The sequence below is a fragment of the Kogia breviceps genome, chromosome 14 (genome assembly GCF_026419965.1).
Source record: "Kogia breviceps isolate mKogBre1 chromosome 14, mKogBre1 haplotype 1, whole genome shotgun sequence".
Taxonomy (NCBI): Eukaryota; Metazoa; Chordata; class Mammalia; order Artiodactyla; family Physeteridae; genus Kogia; species Kogia breviceps.
The window spans coordinates 855896-876396 of NC_081323.1; the positions used below are offsets into that span (position 1 = coordinate 855896).

General features: G+C 58.6%; 1 long non-coding RNA gene across 4 annotated transcripts in view; it reads left to right on the forward strand.

Moving 5' to 3' along the window:
• Window positions 1-20501, forward strand: part of LOC136792467 (uncharacterized) — a 56283-nt gene that overhangs the window by 16092 nt on the left and 19690 nt on the right. For 3 of the 4 annotated variants that reach the window (XR_010836286.1, XR_010836288.1, XR_010836285.1), the window contains one exon: window positions 9621-9768. This is a non-coding gene — a long non-coding RNA (uncharacterized lncRNA). Of the gene's footprint in view, window positions 1-9620; window positions 9769-16084; window positions 16806-20501 lie in introns of all 4 variants that reach the window. The other variant, XR_010836287.1, reaches the window with a different exon arrangement.

The following is a 20501-nucleotide window of genomic DNA, read 5'->3' on the forward strand; positions in this document are numbered from 1 at the left end:
TTTACATTACCATTGGCAGTGTAGGAGGGCTCATCTTGCATTTTAATGTCTTCTTTTTCTTACTCTCTGGAAACTAAAGCTATCAATTCATCACCTACCCACCCATCCATCCATCCACCATCCATCCATCCATCCATCCTCCATGAGATCCCTGAGCACCTGCTGAACCCCAGGCCTGGGCATATGAGCCAGGGATTCAGTGGGGACATGGTTCCCTGCCCTCTTTAAACTGGGGAAGCAACAGTGGTGGGCACGTGCCCTGGTACCCAGGCGTGTGGGCACCTCTGGGAGGGTTGTCTTGATTTTGAAGAGGGGTATGATGGGACAGCGGCTGCGCCAGTGTCCTGACGTGAGAGGTGGAACTTCAGGCCCTGGACGGCGCTCTAGTTCAGGGGCCACTGCTGCCTCCTCCATGGCCCTACCCATCCTGCAGGGCCCCCGGCCAGGCCGGCCACCCCGGAAGGCTCAAGGGCAACAGTGCTTCTCACAGTTAAACTGCGCTGGAATTGCCTGCAGGATTAAGGGGTGGGGTGGGGCCTGAGGCCTGACAAGCTCCCGGGGGGAGGGCATCTGGACCCGGAGAGCAGCCATACTATTCTCGTCCCGTCTGCACCGAGCATTTTCCATGGTTTCCGCTGTCTTTGTGAGGTCGTGTTGCTGGTCTGTTATCCAGCCAGACGAACCCCTTTGGAGGCAGGAGCCTCACCTCACAGGCCTCCAGCCGGAAGCCAGGCTCACCCCAGGCTCTCTGGGTCACCGTTGCCGCCGCTTGGCCAGAGGTCTGGCAGGAAGAGGTCTGGGGGGCTGTGGAAGGACCGTTGACCGCTCCCAGCAAGGGAGTCACTCACGGTCCTGTGAGCCCCCAAGGGGCCAGGAGCTCCGAATGCCCCTGGGAAGGGCCCAGGGAAGAGCTGCCCGGGAGGTCCGCTCCGGGGGCCGGAGCTCATCGCGCTGGGCTCTGATGGGGCAGGTGCTGCCGGCCGTGGGCCGCCGGCTGCGGAGATGCTCCTTCCAGCGGCCGGCGGCCACGGCGAGGGCAGTGGATGCCCAGTACTCCCAGCCGTTCCCAGGGAGCTGGTCTGCCCTTAATAGCTCCCACTCCCCGGGGGCCACACTCACCTGACCACCACCACAAATGGTGCCGCGTGCGAGTCGAATCGGAGGCCTTATCTCCGGAAACCAATCCAGCTCAGAGCGGGATTAACCGGGACATCCCTTTAGACAGCAGTGCCCAAGGTCAGGGGAGATGGGGGCTGGGCAGCGGCCAGCTGGGAGCCGCTGAGCCCCGATTTCCCTGTTAGTAGAGCTGCCGGTCGCCAGCCCGCCGCGGCGGGAAGGGGCTGGAGGGGCTGGTGGCTGGGGTGGGGAGGGAGGCATTGTCGAGGGAGCAGAGTCTGGCAGGGAAGCTCTGCGGGGAGCAGCAGGGGTTAGGGAGGACAGAGGAGAGGCTGGGGCTGTGCATCGGGGTGGGGCGCACGGGAGTCCCGCCCCGAAGCCAGCGGGACCCCAGTGGCTTTCCCAGCCCGCGCGCCTCCCTGTGCAGGTGGAACAGGTGAGGGGCTGCATGTGGGAGGTCGTGGGGGTCCTGCCGCTCAGGAGCCAGGGGTCCCCAGGGTGGAACTTGGTGCCCCCAAATCTGTGGGGGCTCACAGAGCAGGCCTCTGCGGCAGCCGGGCTTCTCTCCAGAGTGGCCTTGGGGTTGAGTCCGCCGAGAGCCTTCTCTCCCTGCCCCAAGTGGGGACCGCTGCTGGCAGGGCACTCAGGTGACGCTGGGTTAACGGTGACCCCTCCGATCCCTTGGATGGATCTGGGTGGAACTGCCCCCACGGAGCCCCTGGTGGTCCTCCCCCACTTCCCCTGCGGCTCCAGGCTGGGTCCCCTTCTACCCACCCGAGGACGTTCAGGGTCGGGTGAGGAGTTTCCGTGGGTCTTGGGCTGTCCTGGGAGCTGGGGACGGGATGAAGGTGCCCGTGAATGAAGACTGACTGGTCTCCCGTTTCCGAGGAAACTGGGGCTGCCTTCGGTCCCTTATGTGAACTTGGGAGAGGGTTGTGTTCTGTTCTTCTGCCATCCCCAAAGTTTTCTTTCGTTCTGTATGTGTTATTTGGAAACTTCCTTCTGTCCTCGTTTAAAAGCAGAGGTTGGAGCTTTGTGGGAAAGAATAGACTCTTGGATGGTGGCCGGAGTTGGGCCTCTAAGCAAACAGAGGGAGAGAGAAGGGGAAGGAAGGGCAGGGGGAGGGGAAGAGAGAGAAGCGGGGGGAGAGAAGGACGGGGAAAGGGAAGAAGGGGCACTTAACTGGCTGTTTCCCCAGGTATCCTCCCTGCAGCCTTCCAGGCAGTGGTCCTCCTCCCCCTCCCATTTTGCAGATGGGGAAACTGAGGCCGGACACTCCCTGCCCCCACCAGCACCCCAAGGGTGTCTGTCCAGCCAGGCTCTTTCCCCACGGGCTGCCCACAGCCCAGACAGGAACAGGCCAACCAGCCAAAGGGCAGATAGGAGGGCAGGTGATGCCCTCTCCCCGCCTCCCACCCCCGACACTCCGGCCCCTCCCCCGCCTTCCTCCCCCCACCTTTGGCGTTCCAGGGCGCCAAGGGAACATGGCCTGTGGGGGGGGTCTCCCTGGAAGAGCAGCACCCCCACCCCATTCTATTTGTGGGTTGGTGCCCCTCGGGTACCAGAGGGTCCTAGGAGGGTGGGTCCAGCTCCTGGCACGTGCCCTGCCAGGCATTCCAGAAACGCAAAGGATTTCAAACAGATTTGTCGTGAGTCGTGGCTTTCAGTAGTGATTTTATAGATCTTCACGATTCCTTGTTCATTTTCTTTGATTTAAAATCTGGGGCTCCTCGGATGGGATAGGAGAGAAATGTATCGAATTCAGCCTCTCTGTACGCAAACCTATGAGTAAGAGACGCCCCCTTAAACGGGGCCGCGGGCCTGGCACCTTTGCAGAGTCCGGCCCCCCGACAGCCCACACCTTTATTACTCTGTTAATTTAGAAAACAGGTCATGGGAAATTACATTGCTTAAAATAGGACACCAATTATAACTCTGCATTCTGTTAAAATGAGAGCATCTCTGAAATCTTTATTAGTTTGTTGTAATTAAAGGCAAAATACTCAGAGTTAAGTCATCACTGGCTCTCGGCCTCGCGGCGGCCTCGCCTCTGCTGGGGTGTCAAGTGCAGAGACCCCACCACGCGTGGCATCTCGGGTCACAGTTTGGGAAAATCAGTTTGTGAGCGAAGTCCCAGCGGGCAGAGGGCAAGTGGGTAATAAACACATTGCTGACCATTATTAATAAAAACGAGACAGAGTTTCATCCATTAGCAAGATGGGATGACTGTCTCGACTAAATTCAGCCCTGGAAACGGCGCCTGCAGCGAGGCCCACGTCTGCGAGGCCTCAAGGGGCCGGGGTGGAGGGGGGCCGGGACGTCTGTGGAGCAGCCCTGACTCCGGCCGGGCCAGCGGCACCCACGTTCTCGTGCTCGATGCCACACGCCCTCGTCTGCGAGCTGCTCTCCGCCCAGGAGGAGCCTGAGGCACAGAGGGGCTGAGCAGCCGGCCCGTGGCCACAGAGCGAGTGTGCCTCGCCCCCCACCCTTGCCCACCAGAGAACGCAGGCGTTTCCTCCCCAAAGACAAGCCTCGCTCGGCTCCCAGACGGGCAGCTCGGGGAACTGGGGTCCGCCTCAGCCCCCGGCCCCCACCCCAAGGAGGAAGGCGTTGCTTAGAAACTCGCTTTCCCGGGTCATGAGCCGAAGCTCCTCTGGTGACCACCTGGAAAAGCCCTGGACGCAGCGGTGAAACAAAGGCCTCCCGAGGAGGGGCTGTGTCCTGGGGGGCGGCTACACTGGAGGAGGGTTTGGAAGTGGGGACGGGGCGCCAGGTTGTGGGCGACCTCAGCCTCGGCAGGCACGGGCAGCACCTTCGGTGGGCGGCGGCCTCCCCTGGCCTGGCTCTGTGCCAGCCCCGCCCACAGCACGACGTCTGCCAGGTGGTGGAGGAGACGCGGGCACAGAGGGGTCCCGTGCTGCGGGCTCTACTCCCTTTCAGCCCCACGAAGGGCGGCGCGGACAGCCTAGCCTGCCCCGGAGCTTGAGCTCCCGCTGGCTCAGGAGGGCCCATACGGGCCCGCGGTCCCCACCGAGAGGCCCCAGGGGGAGGGCCCCCATGCCTTCTCCTGTGGTGACAGTGAGGGGGCAGCCGCAGCCTCTGGAGCCAGATGGCCGCTCCCTGCACACTGGCTGTGTGACCGCGGACAAGCCCCTCGGCCTCTCTGGGCCTTTGTCCCCTCTGAGCAGCACGTTCTGGTTGTAGTTCCCTGGTTTGGCCGCAGTCTGAAGCCCAAGCACATCCAGGTCACACAGAGAGCCTTGCTCCTTAATCCCTCTTAGCTGTGACGCCACTGAAAGTCCCAGTGCGAACCAGAGGGAGGGAGGCTCCTGGCGGGTGCCGTCTGGATCTCCTGGGAGGAGGGCCTGAGAGCTACTCTGTGTCTCCAGGTACCCAGCCCCGGCCTCCTACCCCGGGGCACCTGTCTGGACAGGGGATCCTGAGGCAAAGCCCTGGCAGCTTGCCAGCCACGGAGCTGGGGTGTGTGTCCGTCATCTGGCACTGGGGATGCCCCTCGGCTGGGCTCACTGACCTTTGAAGCCAGTGTCAGTGCAAAAATCATTTTGCACTTTATTTTGAACAAATTGACACTCTGCCAAGTGGGCTGTTTGCTGGTGGGATTGCATTGTTTTTATTGCAATTTACCAGCGTGGCTGTGATGATCTAGTTCACACTCTAAAAATAAATGCTCTTCAAAGCCGTCCTGAGGCTGAGCTGCTTGGGGTGATGTGCTGTTTGTCCCGACTGTGGGCGGGCGTGATCACGGTGCCAGCACCCGCCCCCCCCAACGTTGGTAGAACCCGGGCTCGCCCGAGACCCTCCGAGGAGCCGTGTTCTCCGGGGCCTGGCAGCCGGGCACCCGGAGCTTCTGTCTGTTTCTCCTGCTGGGAACACGGGGGCCTTGGGCTTGACTCTGAAAGCGTCTTCCGGGCAGCGGTGCAGCTGAGATGCCCCAGCCGTGTGCACTCTTGCTTCCTCTGCATCCTGCAGGGCAAAGTCGGGGCACAGCCTTTGCTGGGACCGCAGTGACGGCGGCTCCCTGAGCCAGGCCACAGGCACGGCCCAGCCCAGCCGGTCGGGGGTGCCCCGCCTCTGTTCACACCTGCCCCCGGGCCCTGCCCACTCCACAGACGGTTGCAGGGCGCCCCCTGTGGGACCCCCCTCCGTGGCCCCCCTGCCCGGCCTGTGCGCCCGCCTGTTCTGGTCTCTTGGAAGCACATCGACACCCTGCCCCGGGGCCCGGGGGCTGGCAGTGCTCACCGCAGAGGCCGACCCCCGGCCAGCGGAGAAAGACTCTGAAAGCCACGTCCCCAGGTCCACATAGGCTGAGGCCAGGCCCCCGCCGGCCACACCAGCCCCACGCACATGAGCACGGCCGCGGGGTGAAGCAGTCGTCCACTGAGGCCGCTCGGCTTTTAACAGATAAGACCCCATCCAGGAACGCCACCCCTGCCCTGCAGACGGGAGGGAAGGTTAGAAAGGCTGGTCCGGGCCACTCGTTTATTGAGCACCGGCTGTGTGTGGGCCCCGTCCTAGGCGCGGCCCCCGGGGCGGAGTCTGGGGGTCGACGGCGTTGTGCAGAAGCCAGCATGCTGGCTGCCTGAGGACACGGCGTTTGCACTGAGACTGGTGGCTGGTGGGCTGCAGGTTGGGGAGGGGGCGGGAGGGGCCGGGGCTCAGAGGGTAACGGAGACACACAAGGGGACACACCAAGGGAAACGTCAAATGGGCTGCAAGCATCTCCGAAAGGGTGTGCCCTGCAAGGTTCCTGCCGGGTCTCCTGGGGGAACAGAACAGGACCCCAGTCAGACTCTCCTGGCGGCCAGTTGGCTCAGGGTTTGCAAATCCAAAGGCTCAACTGTGTCTGCAGAGCAGCTCTGGAAGGTTCCACCTGCTGCTCTGGGCATGCAGGAACGGAGCCCTCCCCTTGCTTCCCCATCCCTCTCCCCCTCTGCCCCCGTCCCCCTCCCCCCTCCTGCCCAGGTGCACCGTGTGGAGCCCCACAGGCCCTTGTAGGGACCCCCAGGCCAGCAAGGTTAGGCCCAGAGAGCTGCCCTCAGCCTCAGCCTCGGACGGGATGTCGCCTCCCCGGCTCCCGGGCCCCCCGACTTCAGGGTAGGACGTATGAAGCCGGGGAGGTCAGCACCGGCCCAGGCTGACCAGGTGGGCGCTTGGTGGCACCAGCTCGTGAGGTGGGCCGGGGGGCCCTTTGTGACACGGTGGGGCAGCAGGGGGCCAGCACTGGGAGGCGCACGTGAAATGAAGCCAGAGATGTGATGCGTGTGCGTGTGCGTGCGTGCGTCTGAGGTGTGAAGGAGCACGTGCGTGTGTGCGTCTGAGGAGTGAAGGAGCGCGTGCGTGTGCGCGCACGGCAGGGCTGGAAATCTCCTAGATCTAACCAGCAGGCCAGTGAATTCTCGGCACACGTGTGTTCACCGGATCCTGGAGGGGACCCGACTGTGCTCCCTGGGGGGCCGAGTGACTGCTTCCCACCGCGCCCGGCGCCCCCTGCGGTCCCGTAGCCCCTCGCTCCCCCTCCCCGCCCCCACTCTGAGGGAGCCGCCCGTGATGTGAAGGACAGGACACCTGCTCTGCGAGGAGCAGGGCTGCTGCCCCACCCAGGGCTTATGGCCGCCGGGAGCGCCCACCCTCCCCCGACCCCGGACAGCTCGCTGAGCGTCCACAGAGGGCAGAGAGGGCCTCCTCGCCGCCCGTCCTTCACGGAGACTCGGGTGCGAGGCCACACACTTGACTTTGGAGGGGGCCCACCTGGGTGGACGGAAGCAGGGAGGGAGCAGGCTGGCCTTGCTGCCCAGCCTGTGATGCTCCTTGAGGGCAGGGGTGGCCACGCCCTCTGCCCTGAGTGCCCTGGGCTGCCCAGTGCTCGGTCAGTGTGGTCGGATGGGTGGTGGGGGGAGCCACCTGCCCCCCTACGCTGGTGCCCAGAGCTGGATGCTGCAGGAGCCCCTAGAAACGGGCCAGGTGGGGGTGTGGCGGCCCTGAGGCGGGCGGGGCACAGGCCGGATCACGGAGGCCCCAGGGTGTCTGCCCTGCAGAACCTGCCTCAGCGGACGCTGGCAGAGGAGCAGGCAGAGGGGCCCACAGAGGCTTGTTTGCGATGTGCTGTGAGTTCCCGGGGCGACCCTGCTGGCTTCGAACAGCAGAAAGTTATTCTCTCGCCGTCTGGAGGCCGGGGCGGAATCCAGGTGTCCCAGGGCCGCGCTTCCTCCCGAGGCTCCAGGGGAGGGTCCTTCCTGCTTCTTCCAACTTCTGGTGGCCCAGGCGTCCCTGGGCTCGTGACCAGATCCCTCAAGTCTCTGCCTCTGTCTTCACGTGGAGTTTTCCACTGCATGTGTGTCTCTGAGTCCTCCTCCTTATCAGGACAATAGTCATTGGATTCAGGGCCACCCCCTCCACTGGGGCCGCATCTCTTTACACCTGCCAAGTCCCTATTTCCAAATAAGGTCCCGCTCCCAGGCACTGGGGTTCAGGCCTCGAACATAACTTTTGGGGGACACGATTCAGCCCATGGCAAAGGGAGCCCAGCCTCCCCCGCCCACCCACCCACACCCGCTGCGCTCTCCCCTCTCCACCCTTCGGGGGGGCCTCTCACTGCTCACGTTGTGGCGGAAACACGTCGCTCCAGCAGGGCCGGGGTTCCCGTCACCCCTTGTGCTCACGCCTTTTTCAGTTCAGCTTGTTTGTTCCACGTGTGTCTGGAGGGACGTTCTGGCCAAAGGGGGACTCGAGGCCTCCTGGTGGGTGCCAGGCCACCTGGATGGACACATCTGAGCTGACCACGGCGCCTGGGCCTGGCCACGGACCTGACCGCGAGTCTCCCTGGGACCAAAAATCTGAGGGTGGATCTGTGATGGTGTCTCAATTCAGTCCTGTGCTGGCTTTGCACAGTGTCGAGGGGCTGAGATAAAAAATGAGTCACTCCGGCAATTTCCAAGTCTCTGGAGAGCTGCCAGGAAAACACACAAATTACATATTCTCATTGGCTGCTCGGGACCGCGCAGACCTGGTTTCTACCAGATAGAACGTGAGCGCGATTACAGCAAATACCAGCACACGGAGGCCGGAGAAGGAGAGGCTGACACTGGGTCCTCAGTGCCGGGCTGTGGGTCCCGGGAAAAGTGCAGAAACGCGCAGTCTCCTCTTGAGATGCGGCCACAGGTTGGGACCTGAAATTGAAGATGCAGCCGAAGGCAGGCGGGGGGTGGGCTCTGGGGTCCGGCTGCCTGGGCATCTTGTCTCTTACGCCTCACCAGCCATGCGACCCTGAGGATGTGACCTAATCTTGACACCCCTAATCTCATCGGGCCAGCGATGGTCCAGCCTCACCTTGAGCTCTGAGAAGGTTGGACAAGGCCATGTATGTGTGGCATTTCCTTGACCTTCTTAGTAGGTCCCAGGTTAATGTCGAGCACCAGAATGTCTCAAAGTGGTCTCAGGACCACCCAGCAGCACCGTGCTGGGCAGAGGCGTGGAGAAAATGCTAAGCCACAGCGTCGGGGTGGCCTCTGCACCCCGCCATGCAGAAATCCCTGGCTGGACTTGCCTCCTGCCGCCCCCTCCCGCTGAGAGCCAGGCGGGATCTGGGGACCAGTGACCTCAGGCTCGGGCAGCAGGCGGCCCGGGACTGAAGTTCTGGGGAGGAGGTGCACCGGCTGAGTGCCAGGCTGTCCCCGCTCCTGCCTGGGTCAAGTCAGGGAGAGCTGGAGCCCAAATAGTGTTCAGGGGTCACGCCAGGCTGGGGAGGCCGAGGTCGGGGTTGAGCCGCTGGGGCGGGACACCAGAGGGGGAAGGACCCTGCGGGAGCAGGCAGAGGTGTCTGTCTTGGCTTCATGGTCCTTGGCTGAGGGCTGGGCTGCCTGTGCTCAGTGGGAGACCGTGGGGTCCAGCAGAGTGTGACCGCTGCTCAGCCATGAGCTGAATGGAGGTGCCAGGGACACCGGGGCCGGGGTTGCCCTAAGTTCCCGCCGGGCAGAGTAGAGTGGCGCGGCTGAGCCCCTGCCGCGCTTAGCTGAAGCTCTGGGAAGGCCTTACCTTAGGAGTACTGGCCGTGCTCCACGCTGGGGGCAGCACCCCAGGATGAGGGAGAAAACCAAAGAGGACCTGCCCTACGGAGGAAGCAAGCCAAGCAGCCCCAGCAACCCCAGCCCGTCGGCCGAGGATGGGTGGACACAGCGCGTCCACGCGGTGGGATGTTAGCCACGAGACAGGTGCAGCCCTGACACGCGCTACAGCGTGGATGAGCCTTGAACACATCCTGCTCAGTGAACAAGGCTACGCACAAGAAAGCACACGTTGTGCGATTCTGTTGAAATGAAACATCCAGAATAGGCAAATCCACAGAGACAGAAAGTAGATCAGCGGTTGCCTGCGGCTGGGGCTGGGGCTGGGGGGGACTGCCGAAGGGTGCGGGGTTTCTTGTTGGGGGTGAAACCCGGGTTCTTAGATTGTTCTGGAAAAACAAAAACAGACACCCTGTTTTCCAGATTCTCCCACACTGAAGCTGTGTCAGTGCTTCGCCCCTTTTACGGCTGAGCAACGTACAGTCGTACGGTGGACTCTTCTTCACGGAGGGACGCCGGCTGCTGTGAATCGTGCTGCCACAGACGCTCACGTTACAGCTTTGCTGTGCAGGTATGTTTCCGTTTCTCTTGGGCTTATACGCAACAGTGGCTCCTTAGACCAGGGCTCCCCAGCGCCCGGGCCGCGGGCCGACAGTGGTCTGCAGCCTGTTGGGAACAGGGCCGCACGGCAGGCGCTAAGCAGCGGGCGAGCGAGCGAAGCTCCATCTGCCGCCCCCCATCGCGCCCCGTCTCCCACGTTACCACCGGGACCACCGCCCCACCCCAGTTGGTGGAAAACCTGTCTTCCACGAAACTGCCCCCTGGCGCCCAAACAGCTGGGGGCCGCTGCCTGAGGTCCCATGGGAACTCCACGTTTAGCAGTTCTGAGGACTCAGCAGACGTTTCCAAAGCAGCCGCAGCGCTTTACGTTCCCACCAGCTATGCACGAGGGGTTCGGTTTCTCTTCCCACAGACTTACATTGTTAAAAAGAAATTGTTTAAAGACGGAAAGGAAAGCTCCACTCAGCGTGACAGAACACGGCTGCGCTTGGGAACCCTCTCTGGCACGGACCTCCGTGCGCTGACGTGCACTGCGGGTCCGAGAACACGAGCCTGATCACACGGGGATGAGGCCCAGAGGCCGGGAGGGGGTGGCCGGCCATCCGGGTCCCCCCTGCCCGGCTGCTCCCAGCGATATGCCACGGGCACACCCTGGGGGTGTGGCAGCCGCCGGCCTTCCCCGGCGCTGTCGGGCGGTCGTGTTCCAAGTGTGGACGTGGCCCTGCGGCTGCGGCGTGCGTGGTTCCCGTGGGCGCCCACGTCGTCGGCAGCCACGCGCGCATGGTTGCCTCCGGCCTCCGCAGGCAACAGCCCTGCCGTGGGTTCCCGCTTCCTCCCTGTGTCTCCACCTCTTGACCAAAAACGGCGGGGGGTGGGTGGCGGGGCGGGGGAGGCAGGTGGCAAATGCGGGGGGTATTTTCAAACCTCAACGTCTTCTCATCCAGTAGCCCAGCTTATATCACTAAACAAACTCATTTGAGGAAACAACCGCCGGAGGACCCAGTATTGATACCCTCAACATCCACAGCTTCATCGTATACAACAGTCAAGATTCGCAAAAAGACGGTCTAGGGACTGGGGGAAAATATTTGCAAATAGCCAACCAAGATCATACCTGGAATGTGTAAAGAATACTCAAAATTCAACAGTGAAAACCTAATAATCCAGTTACGAAACGGGCCAAAGACGTGAAGAGACATTTCAGCAAAGAGGACACGTGGGTGGGAAACGAGCCCTGGCAGAGATGCTGGACGTCACACATTGTCAAGGAAACGCAAGCCGAGCACACAACGGGCTATCACCGCACCCACCAGAAGGGCTACATCAGGAACACTGACAACACCAAGTGCTGGTGAGGATGTGGAAAAGCTGGACCGTCGCCCGCTGCTGGTGTGGCGGGGCGGGGGGGGGGGGTTGGAAAATGAGCAGCCACCTGGAGAAACCGCCGGGCTGTCTTACACTTACAGCCCAGCAACTGGCCTCCTGGGCTTATCCCAGAGCAATGGAGACCCATCCACACTTACCTGGACACACACCTTGACTCGCAATAGCCAAGCCAGGAAAAACCAAAAGCTCCCGCAGCAGCTGAAAGGCTAAACAGACGTACAAACCAAACACAGCCAAACCGTGCACTAGACTTGGCCGTAGGAAGCACCAGCGACCAGGCAGCACGAGGACGGATCGCCCGGGCCCCCGCCCGAGGGAAGGAAGCCGGTCCCAGGTCACACGCGGTACATTTCCATTCATAGGACGCTCTTGACGTGACAAACTACAGAGAACGGACTTGTGGCTGCAGGGGTGAGCGATACTGCGTGCGAGGTGACGGTAAAGGGCCTCAGGAGGAAGCCTCTGTGACGACACAGACCCGCACCTGCGGGTCCAGGAGCCGCACACGCGATGGACGTGGGGGCCGCGTGCTTCACGCCGGCTGTGATGTCGAGCTGTGTCATGTAACATGTTGTTCTGTGCGTGTTACAGGTGAGGATCTGCAGAGGTGGACTCCTCTGCGCTGTCTGTCTGTGCAACTTCCTGTGAACCTATAATTATTTCAAATTTTTTAAAAAAATTGTTTTTTGAAACGACAGCAGGCACTGCTTCGTTTCAGGTGAGTTGGACCCCGGGCCCGTTTCAGTGTATGTTGTAAAAGGGCTTGCGCTGCCCGCCATCTAGGCTCGCTGTGGTCTGGCAGCTGCTATTCCAGTACCACTGCATCTCACATTCAAAGTTATGAAAAGCCCTCATTGTCATAACAGCATTTTTGAAATCTGTTTGCCTAGCAAGACAGCAGCCAACTGCAATAGCCTTGCGGAGACAGGAGGGCAGGGAGCCGATGTGGTATCAGCCGCCAGCGTTTCTAGATGTCCTCTTTACAAAACCACACAATTGATCCAAAACAGACCACAGATACGGGGGCGGGGCGCTCAGTCTGTGAGGCCGGGATCCGGTGCCAGGAGCTGTGCCCCCGTCGAAGACGAGCTGGTTAGCGTTGGCGGAACTGTTGTCCAACAGGGTTGAATTAACATGCCCTCGGCCACGCGGGCGCTTTTCTCTCTGTCTGTCAGGGGTGCCAGGGCTCCGCTGTCAGGGCACCACTCTGTGTGCGGAGGGCAAACAGTCTGGGAGCTGAGTCGTTACCAACTTTCAAAGCTACGTGTTCAGTCGCTTGGGCTGAAGCATCATTATCTCGCTGGAGCAGCCACTAGGGTATTAACGCGCCACGGTGGTGACACGCGGAACGGAATCGGCTCCCCGCGTTCCGGCAAATTGGCCGATTTCACCGGGAACCCTTTGCGGTGCGTCTCCACGAGGCTGCGGTTCACGGCGCTGATGCCCGCGCAGCGCAGGGCCAGCCAGGACCGCAGCCTTGGCCGTGGGCTGGAAGCGGGGTCCCCCCGAGGCCCCTCCGGTGCCCCTCCCCCCCCGCTCTGGCAAAACTTTCCGAACACCCACCTGGTCCTGGTCACTCGGAGCCCCCAGCGGCTCCTTGCGCTCGATAGTTCACTCCAGGACTTTTCCAGCGCCCGCGATGTGCCAGGCGGGACCCGACCTCCCCGTCCCCAGCCCCACGCCAGGAAGCCTGCCCACGGCGGCGGAGCGGCTCGACCCAGCCGACCTCACCCCGGGGCGCTGTCTGAGCTCGCGGGCGCCGAGGCCGGAGCCTGGGCCGGGCGGGAGGTGCCGAGGCGCTGACACACGCAGAGCGGGCTCTGTCGTTGGTTTCCTGTTTCACTGATTTCTATCCTTATCACGATTACTCTCGTCCTTCTACTTGCTTCAGGTTTAATTTGTGATCTTCCTCTATTTTTAGGTGAAAACTTAAACAAGCAAAGCCACGTGTTGTGTGATTCCATTTATATGAAACATGCAGAACAGGCAAAAGTTCATAAACACAAAGTGGCTGGGGTGAGACGGGGCGGCCGTGCAAAGGCTTCTGTCCGGGGTGATGCAATGTTCAAAACGTGGTTGTGGTGACGGCTGCGTGATTCTGCGATCATACCCAGACCCTTGAATCGTGCCCTATAAACGAATGAATTGCACGGCGTGTGAGTTCTCTCTCAAAAAAGCTGGTTTTGAAGTTTACGGAAGGTCGTTTCTGTTGACTTTGTTCAGAACGGGGAGTCACATACGTCACACTCGGGATGTGTGCACGTGGCCGCCGGCTTGGGCTCTGCGACTCACGTGGCCTTTCCTGCCCCTGCCCCTCTCGGGGTGTCAGCAGGACGACAGGCATCGGGTGTGCAGAGACGGGGTGCCTGGGCCGAGCGGTCCCAGCCTCACGACCGCACAGCCGGCAGCCCCACGGGACTCGCACGTTCACGGTCAGTTTGGGAGCAGAGGGTGCCTCACCCAGACGGAGTCATTTGTTTCCAGGCTACAAACTAGACCTCGGGCCTCCCTGCCGCAGACAGCGCCTGAGGGGTCGTGAGAAATGACCTTTGTTTTTTTTTTTCTCCCTTTGTTTTTGGTCTTCCTCTCCTGGCTTAAAAAGTGAAATTAATTAGGGGGTTTTAATTTCTATTTTTATTTTCTAGTTGTGTTACCCCGACCAGGGTTCTTGGCCTTCCCCAATCAATAGACATTGACTAAAGGCCAGACAGGAAATTCGGGCAAGGCTTTACTGGGGCCCCTGAAGCCCCTGCCCGGTTCTCGCCCCCTCACTGGTCCAGCGGAGGAAGCATGTAGCCGGCCCCCGGCAGAAGGTCCTCTGAGTCCAGGCCCACCATACCGGAGCCCGGCGAAGCTCCTGTCTGGAGTCTCCCCGGGGCTCGCAGGAGCCCCCCAACTGCGTCTCCCCTCTCACTGGACTTAGCCCTGGGGGTTCCATCTGCACACAGAGTCATGGGGTGCCCCCCAGGGATCCATGAATCCTCGACCCAGGGGCAGCATGGAGGCTGCCCTTCCTGGTTGGAGGATGTGTCCCTCTCAGTGAGTTTTCAGACTCTGGGTTCAGCCTGGGTGCTCATGTCCAGGATGGAGCTGGTGCCGCTGCCGTAACCTCACCAGAGGGTGGAGAGCCTGGGACGGACGGCCCCGGGGACTGGTGCACGGCGGGGTCGTGGGCTGCCGGGGCTCCGGGGCTCTCTCGGGCTGCAAATCCAAGCTGCATCCCTCCTCGGCCGTGCTGCAGCCTTGCTGGGGCTGGTCCGACAGCCTTCTGGGTCAGAGTCTGGTGGCTGCACGCCTGGCCTTTCTCAGGACTCTGAGCTTTCCAGGCGCCACCTTAACGCCCGCTTGGCGGACCAAGGCTGCCTGCCCCCCTCCCTGGAGGAGGAGAGCCAAGCCCAGGGGCTTCACGGCGTGTCCGGGCGCCTGGCTGGAGGGATGCACCTGGGATCATGACCAGGCCTTTCTGATTTCAAAGCTTCACCTCCAGCCTCTGTGCTGTCCAGTGTCCAAGGAATGTCCTCCAGGGGGACCCGAGGGGCCCAGTGACCCTGGGGTCAGCTATGACGGTGCAGCCCCTGAAAGACCTGTCCCCGGAGCCCCCGACCTCAGGGGCCAGGGACTGCAGGCAGGGCCGAGCTGCAGCAGGAGGGCCCGTGCGGGAGAGCACAGAGCAGCCACCAGGCAGTGAGCGGCCACTGAGCACGACAGGGCGGCCGAGCACGTGCTTAGGGGTCCCCCACCTGCGGGGGAGCCTGGGGCCGAGCCCACCTGGGCGTGGGTCGTGCTGGAGACCCACCCCTCCGCGGAGCGGACATCTCGGGCCCAAGCGCGTCCTGCGTGTCAGCCGTCCCGGCTCCGAGCGGCCCCTCCGCGGCCAGATGCTCATCCCCCTTGGCAAAGGCCCCCACGGGCTTTGGGGTGAGAGGGGCTCCCTCGGAGTCCCCAGGGAGCCGGCGGGGGGCCTTCCCGCTCAGCTCTGGACTGGACAGAAGTGATGACGCCAAGCGCCCCGGGCTGGGCTGAGGTTCTGGCACGTCTGCATGTTTATGACGTGGACCCCACCCTGGGTTTTGGGGGACTGACAGCCACCCTGCGCTGGCCAAGAAGATCAAGGGAAATGCAGCCTCTTCTGTGTCTGGGTCCTCATCCTGGAGGAGGAGCCCCCTCTCTCCGGGTGGGGGCGGGGGGGTCCTCGTTTTGCATTTCAATGGGTTTTTATGAACCCACCTGCACACACACAAAAAACCCTTTCTGTGCTGCATGGGCGTAATTTCAGCTTCAGCACAGAGGCGAGGACGGCTGTTATTGTTCCTCTCAATGTACAGATGTTTCTTCCCCTCTCCCCCCCCACTACTGTCTGGTTGGTGACGACATAAATACGACGTGTCTCCTTGCCATCTCGAAAGCCTTTTGTTTTCGGGGACAGCAGCCTATTATGATGTCACGGGTGGGACAGTAATCTCCACCCCCAACCCGAAAATCTCAACACAGACAATGAAAGAGGCTGTGGTGGGCCCAGAGGTAAGGAGAGGCCCACGGGGAAGGGAGGCTCCAGCCCTGCGCCCAGCCCAGAGGGAGACGCCCTGCACCCCCGCAGGCCCCACCCTGCTGGTCAAGCGGTCACGTGGTGAGGGAAGGGGCCTGGAGTGGCCTTGACAGTGTCTAGGCTTGACGGTGGCTGTGATTTAACAGTGGAATCTCCTCTGTTCATCCTCCTCCTGGGATTCAGGACCCAGAGCTGGGGGCTTGGGTGCGGCAGCCCCGACCGACGGGGCCAGGCCTCTTAGCTGGGCGTCCATCCCGGCGCCTTGAGGTGCGGTCAGGACAGCAGCGGCGGGCGGGACCTCAAGGGATGTCAGGTCATTGGTAAGACTTTAGATGAAATCCGTCCGGGGACTCGCCACAGCGCAGTGCCGAGGGGGTGTCTCCTCCTTCCACAGATGCAGAAGAGATTTGATGAAATTAAACATCCAGGGACTTCCCTGGTGGCTCAGTGGTTAAGAATCCGCCTGCCAACGTAGAGGACATGGGTTTCATCCCTGGTCCAGGAAGATCCCACATGCCGTGGAGCAACTAAGCCTGTGTGCCACAACTACTGACCTGCGCTCTAGAGCCCGTGAGCCACAACTACTGAGGCTGCGTGCCACAATACTGAAGCCCGTGCGCCTAGAGCCCGTGCTCCACCACAAGAGAAGCCACTGGAATGAGAAGCCCGTGCACCGCAACGAAGAGTAGCCCCCCTCACCACAACTACAGAAAGCCTGCACGTAGCAACGAAGACCCAATGCAGCCAAAAATAAAAAAATAAAAATAAATAAGATACTTAAAAAAAAAAGAATGTATCTTTTTAAAAAAAGAAATTAAACATCCACTTATATTTAAAAAGCCTCGCAGCAAACCTGGAAGAGATAGGAACCTTCTCAACCTGACCAAGGGCAGCAGACACACCACACACTTCGTGGAGCCGTCAGGAGCTGGGTGGAGAGGCTCTCAGACCCACACCAACTATGGGGGAGGGTGGACGGCGCGTGCAGAGACCCAGCGGGACCTGTGGATATTATTAGCTCTAATAAGAGAATTTGCAAGATTTCTGGGTTCAAGACGATCTACAGAAATCAACCATATTTTTATACACTGACAACAAAAAGGAAGAAAATGAACGTAAGAAGCACCATTTACCATAACATCAAAACAGAAACTATACCAGGATAAGTACAACAAACAAATGTAATTCACTTATGGGAAACACTATGACATTTTAGTGTATGGTGTTAGGAAATGTTCTAATTTCATTCTTTTATATGTACCTGTCCAGTTTTCCCAGCACCACTTATTGAAGAGGCTGTCTTTTCTCCAGTGTATATTCTTACCTCCTTTATCAAATATAAGGTGACCATGTGTACGTGGGTTTATCTTTGGGCTTTCTATCCTGTTCCATTGATCTATATTTCTGTTTTTGTGCCAGTACCATACTGTCTTGATTACTGTAGCTTTGTAGTATAGACAGATGAATGGATAAAGATGTGGCACATATACACAATGGAATATTACTCAGCCATAAAAAGAAACAAAATTGAGTTATTTGTAGTGAGGTGGATGGACCTAGAGTCTGTCATACAGAGTGAAGTAAGTCAGAAAGAGAAAAACAAATACTGTATGCTAACACATATATATGGAATCTAAAAAAAAAATGGTTCTGAAGAACCTAGGGGCAGGACAGGAATAAAGATGCAGACGTAGAGAATGGACTTGAGGACACGGGGAGGGGGAAGGGTAAGCTGGGACGAAGTGAGAGAGTGGCATGGGCATATATACACTACCAAACGTAAAACAGATAGCTAGTGGGAAGCAGCCGCATAGCACAGGGAGATCAGCTCGGTGCTTTGTGACCACCTAGAGGGGTGGGATAGGGAGGGTGGGAGGGAGACGCAAGAGGGAGGGGAAGTGGGGATATATGTACACATAGAGCTGATTCACTTTGTTATACAGCAGAAACTAACACATCACTGTAAAGCAATTATACTCCAATAAAGATGTTTTTTAAAAGAACAAAAACAAAAACACTACACCATTTTAACTGAGGAATTAAAGACAATCCAGCTCTACGGGCAGAGAAACCACATACCTACATTGGAGGGAATCAGCCTTGTAAAGGGGACAATTTTCCTGGATTTATCTGTAGATTCAAATCAATGCCAGTAAAACTCCCACCGGGGAAGGTGTGTCCATGTGCATAAGAGGGAGAGCAGCAGGGCGGCTGTTCTTACAGAGGCTGATTCTAAACTGTGTCCAGAAGGACTAAAACGCCCAGAAAAGCTCGGGCTTTGCCGAGGGGCGGGAGCTCTCGCTCTCGCAGGTGACAAGACTCGTTTGAAAGGGACGTAGGGACAGCTGGTGCCTTCCTCGGGGAAGGACACGGTGGGTCTCCGGACACGCATATGTGAGCCAGAGGAGGCAGATCGTGGAGAAAGGTCGGATTATGTGAAACTGGGGCCCACACGTGGGAAAAAAAAGTCACCTACTTCACACACAAATCAGCTCTAGGTGGATGATAAACCCACATGAAGAGCGAAATTATAAACCGTTTAGAGACGATGTGGAAAAGCATCTTAATGACCTTAGGGTAGGGACACAAGATTTTCTTCAACAAGATCCCCAAAACGCTAACCACACGTGAAAAGGCTGACAGAATTGCCTACATTAAAAAATGGATTACTGATAAGAACCTGCTGTATAAAATAAAATTCAAAAATAAATAAATTAAATGAATAACTTTGTTCATCAGGAGACACCGAAGAGTGAAGACTCTTGTGATTCATAAAACATCACATTTTTTTACCAAGAGGTTTTCGGTGCCTCTCTTTTGCCGATCAGCACGTGCCTGGCTTTACGCCTGCTTGACGCAGGCCCACGTGTTTTCATCCCCGGGACCAACTTGCTCATAAAGTTGGCTCAGGGCCAAAGAACTCAGACCCAGAACATGGAGAGCGGCAGGTCAGTAAGAAAAAGTCGGGTCCCGGGGGGAGGGGGCCAAACACTTGATGAGGCATCAGACCCAGAGGAGGACCAGACATGCCCATGAACCGGCAAGGGGTCCCCTCCGTGCACGGGTAGCGCAAAGCACCCAGGAGCGTCCGGACCTGGGGAGCAGGCAGTGGGCTCGAGAAGCCAGACCATCCAGTCAACAGGGAGGCCCTGGGCGCCCCCGGAGTCCACCCCAGGCATTGGCGCTGTAGACAGAGAAGCCCAGAACCGCGTGGGGAGAGTGGTTCTGTTCACAGACCCCAAAACAGGCAGGATTCTGAAATGTTTTATTTAGCAAGCCTGTAAATGCGGTAAAAGAATAAGAGAAACCGAGAATCCAGCAATTCCGCTGCTGGGTGTTTACTCAAAAGAACTGAAAGCAGCGACTCGACAGGTATTTGCTCCCTCGTGTTCACAGCAGCTCTGTTCACAGGAGCTAAAACATGGAAGCAGCCCCGTGTCCATGCACAGGGGACGGATAAACAGACTGCGGTCCATCCACACAATGGACTATTACTCAGCCTGACCAAGGAAGGGAGCTGTGACACAGGCTACAACACAATGTCCATGAGGACATTGTGCCGAGTGAAATAAACCAGCAACAAAAGGAGAGACACTGTGTGATTCTCCTTCTCAGAGGTCCCTAGAGGAGTGACATCCATAGAGACAGAAAGTAGAAGGTGGGTGCCTGGTGCTGGTGGGGGGGGGGGAATTAGTGTTTAATGGGGACATTAAATAATGGGGATGGTGTCTGTTGAAAAGATGAAAAAGTTCTGGAGATGGTTGTTGGCTGGGGCAAAATAAACGCGATGATATCACCGAACTGAACTTTAAAGTGGTTAAGATGGTAAATTTTATGTTGTGTGCATTTAGCACAATTTTTTAAATTGAGAAAAAAAAACTGGGGAGCCGTGATTTTCGAACAGGGATGGAGATTCCATCAAGAGGAGGGACATATGTGGGCTTCTCAAGGGCTGGCGACGTCTTATTCTGATCCTGAATGTTAGATTTGTAATCAGTTAAAAGCATATACTTTATAAAAAAAATTTTTCCCCCCCTTTTAAAAAAAATTTTTGGCTGCATTGGGCCTTAGCTGCAGCACGTGGGATCTTAGTTCCCCGACCAGGGATCGAACCGGCATCCCCTGCGTTGCAAGCCCGATTCTTAACCACTGGACCGCCAGGGAAGTCCCAAAAGCATACTTAAAGAAAAGAAATTTATTGGAGTACAGTTGATTTCCAATGTTGTATTAGTTTCAGGTGCACAGCAAAGTGATTCAGTTATACATCTGCATATATTCATTCTTTTTCAGATTCTCTTCCCATATAGATTATCACAGAAAATTGAGTAGAGTTTAAAAGCACATACTTTTTACACCCTCATCTGTAACATGAAATTTCACAATAAAATCGTGAAAAGTTAAGGCAAGCCAAGCGGTGTCGCCGTCGCCTGCTGGCAGGCTGCTCTTTAGTGGATTCGGTCCACTGTGAATTCTTTGGAGACGAACAGGCGCCTCTAGGAGGACCCCTCCCAGGTGGAGCTGGATTGGAGGGGCCAGGGGCTCCGCAGACGCGGCCATCAGCGCGCTGTGCTGGGTTTGGAATCTTGGATGTGGAAAATCTGCTAATTTCTCACAGTTTTCACTTGACCACATATTTCTCCAAGGGCATGGCAGCGTCTGCAGCCCAGGCCTCGCTGTTTGCTGGGAACACAGGTTTGTACGGCTCAAAAGTTAGTGTAGTTCAGGGGCAGCCGCGGGAAACAGGCTGCGTCTCGGGCCCCGCTCTCCACGATCAGCTTCTGTCTCACCCGTCGGTCATTCATTCATTTATG